Source organism: Engraulis encrasicolus, chromosome 23 (assembly GCF_034702125.1).
Source record: "Engraulis encrasicolus isolate BLACKSEA-1 chromosome 23, IST_EnEncr_1.0, whole genome shotgun sequence".
Taxonomy (NCBI): domain Eukaryota; kingdom Metazoa; phylum Chordata; class Actinopteri; order Clupeiformes; family Engraulidae; genus Engraulis; species Engraulis encrasicolus.
The window spans coordinates 6,285,273-6,288,766 of record NC_085879.1 but is presented as its reverse complement, the minus strand read 5'-3'; positions in this window follow the sequence as shown (position 1 = coordinate 6,288,766).

The window sequence follows — 3,494 nt, the reverse complement described above, 5'->3', positions numbered from 1 at the left end:
ACTCATTTGCTGCCCTTGGACTATCGCGGTGTGGACTTTTACTGGGTTCATTTGGCTCTGGAGCCTTTTCTGCACTCCTGTTGACCCCCTGCGTCCCACTAGTCCTGACTATGTGCCCCACACTATCATCATTTAGATCTGGCTCATCTGTCTGTGTGTGTTTTTCTGCAACTGTTTTGCTCACAAATTTTACCAGCCTGTGTTTTTGCACTTTGTTTGTATTTGGGAGATACACCAAATACGCTGGGCTATTTTTGTCGTACCCCACAAAACGCCCCTGATCACACCTGGAGTCAAGCTTCCCTTTTTCCTGCTTGTAAGTGTAGCAAACAGACCCGAATCGTTGCATTCTGGACACATTGGGCTTTTTGTTTGTCAACATCTCGTAAGGAGTCAGCCCTGTGCGCTTGTTCAAGCATCTGTTGCGTACCATTGCTGCTGTTTGTACGGCATAGTGCCACAGGTGTTTTGGTAACTCACTTTCAATCAGCATGCACCTGCCCATCTCGAAAAGAGTACGCCACCCTCGTTCTGCTGTTCCATTTTGGTGCGGTGAGTACGGAGCTGAAGTCTCATGCCTTATTTTGCTTTTCCTCAGCAGCGCCTGGAAATCACCACCTGTGAACTCAGCTGCATTGTCAGATCGCATACACTTCACCTTCCCATAAGGGGATACATCGGCAAGGAATTTTTCAGTTGCCTGCACTGTGTCACTCTTTTTCTTTAGAAAGTAAACAAACACTGCATTGGAGTAGTCATCAGTAAAAGACTGTGCATATTTGTACCCTTCTAGTGACTCGGTGGCTATTGGACCTGCAAGGTCAGTGTGTACCATTTCTAAAGGAGCCTTTGCTCTGGCATCTGGGTTCCTATTTCTAGTTTGTGTAAACTTCCCCTGAATACACACTTCACACTCTTGCTCAGGCCTACTCAGCTTGCCTTTGATCTGCATACCATCAACAACATCATGTAACCTAAGCACATCATCATAGTTACAGTGGCCTAGTATCTCATGCCATGCTTGGATGTCGTGGGTTGCATTACACTTGTCATCATTAGACTCAACCTCAGTGTGCAGGTAGTACAGCCTGCCATACACATGAATGTCAAACCTGGTACCGCATCTGGTTATCAGGGCATCATCGCCCTCTTTGAAGATGACTGTGGACCCAGTCGTGGTTGCTGCCTTCACCGAGAAAATGTTCTGCGGGTACGACGGTACATACAGAGCGTCTCTCAGTTTCGCATTGCACCGCCGTCCACTGCTGTCGATGAGGGTAACCACTGCCGTGCCTCGCCGCTGCGCGACGCCGCTGCATCTGGTCCCATCAGCCAACTCGACGCTGTGTGTCTCCGGCCTGAAGGTGCTGTCGAAACTCGTGAACCAGGCGATGTCGTTGATGACGTGGGATGTGGCCCCGGTGTCCACCATCAGGCCCCGCTCCTGGATGGTGCGCGCCGGCTCCCGCTGGTCACTGGCCCGTCCGTCGGTGTCCACCATCAGGCCCCTCTCCTGGATGGTGCGCGCCGACTGCCGCTGGTGGTAGCTGGCCCGTCCGTCCGCCATCGTGAACGCGAAGTCCCCCGTTACCTCAGCATTCTCCGACACTTTGCTTACGCCGTCTCTTCGGTCTCTGTCTTTGTCTTTTCGTCTGCATGTCGCGTCCCTGTGTGTGTCACTTTTGCAAACACTACACCACGTCTTCTGTCTGCACGCCCTCGCTCGATGCCCTTTGGTCCCGCACTTGAAACACACCATCTCGCTGTCGTCTTTCGTCGGTCTATGCGCGCTGCTAGCCTTGGGAGGTCGCCGTCCGGTTCTCCCCTGGGTCTTCATCACGCTGTCGTCGTTCGACCCGGTTGCTCTGATGTTCTCGGTTTCCTCGAAACTCCGCAATTTGGTCTTGAAATCAGCAAACGTGATGTTGTCGTAGGTGTGCGCCACATGAATTGCGAATGGCTTGAAGCTCTCTGGCAATCCCTTCAGCGCCATAGCCACTAGCAGACCGTCGCCCAACGTTTCTCCCGCGCTTCTGAGGGCAGTAATGGCGGTCTCTGCTCTAATTATATAGTCCATTACACTTTCGTCGTTGGACTTTTGAAGTGATGTCAGAGTAGTGTACAGACTAATTATACGTGGCTTTCCACTCCCAGCATAATAGTCTTTCAAAATCTTTAACGCTTTTCTGCCGTCATCTTTCCCATCTCGCATTACTAGACACAGACTTTTGTCATCTAGCAGTTGGATCAACTCGGCATACGCGTCCTCATTTTTCTTAGGGTCTGCTGCTTTTTCAGCCTGGGTTACTGGTGCCTTTAACACAGTGTCCTTCAACCCTAACAAATGCAAGTGTCCCAACAATTTTGTCTCCCAAACCTCGTATTTAGACTCGTCGCCGTCGAATAACAGTCGATGTAGCCTGCTGCTACTTGCCCTTCGTTGCTCCGCCATGCTAGCTTGCCCCTCTCCTCAGGTTAGCAGCCTCCTCAGCACGCGACCGTTGCAACTGTCTTCGGCTTTCGTCGACTAACTTCTCCTCCAAACGTCTCCTGGGCCCATAACCTGTTGAGTTTCGGCAGCAGAGTGGTGCTGCTGGCGATACGGATGAAGGAGGCAGACGACTTCTCTCCAGTTAGGAAATTTATTATTTCACAAATCAATAAGGCATGACTGCCAACTCATTGTTGGGTTGAGCGCGAACAGACTGAATGGAATATGACAATCACACATTATATAAATGTCCATCTACGGGTAGTCCTTGGTGACAAAAATACATTCGATGAACATTCACGCATTAATCATCTTGCGTTCTCTTGCGCCCTCTTGTGTCGCTAGAACAACATAGCAATACCATTTACAGATGTATAACCTGAGGACATATGAAAAATAGGCTTACATTTTAACAGGATGCGTGTGTGATATGAAGCATAGGCCGACTCTAGTTTCTTCGTGTTCTGTGCAGTGGTCTTTGTGAAATTGTTACAATCCTATTTAAAATGCAGAAAAAACTATTCAGCTAATTTTGATCCATTGATCTATTTTTCTAAATATGCTTTAATCCATTTTAGACAACCCTATAGGCCTAGCCCTACTAAGTAGGTCTACGTTTAACTGAAGTATAACAACTTGTTGTTTGAACCTAAATGTCCACTCAGTAGAATCAGGGCCTGTGCAGATAGCGTCTGTTTTTTTCCCCCCCAACTATCAGCCTAGAGACGCCCCTAGCGGCCGCAAGCTCGCTAGGCTACTCTCGCTTGGAGAATGCCGCAATGCTTCGCGCATTGATATGCCGTTTGTTGTGACTAGACCGTGGAACCACTTTGTTTTAGGCGCATAGTTTACGACACTGGAAATGTTAAACTTGAAAGTGCACTGACTTACAGACGGAAAAACTATAACATAATTTTTGAAGACACCGGAGAAACAATATAGCACGGAATCAAATAAGAGGCATTTGATTTTAATTTGGGAACTACTTTTCTTTGGCGACTAG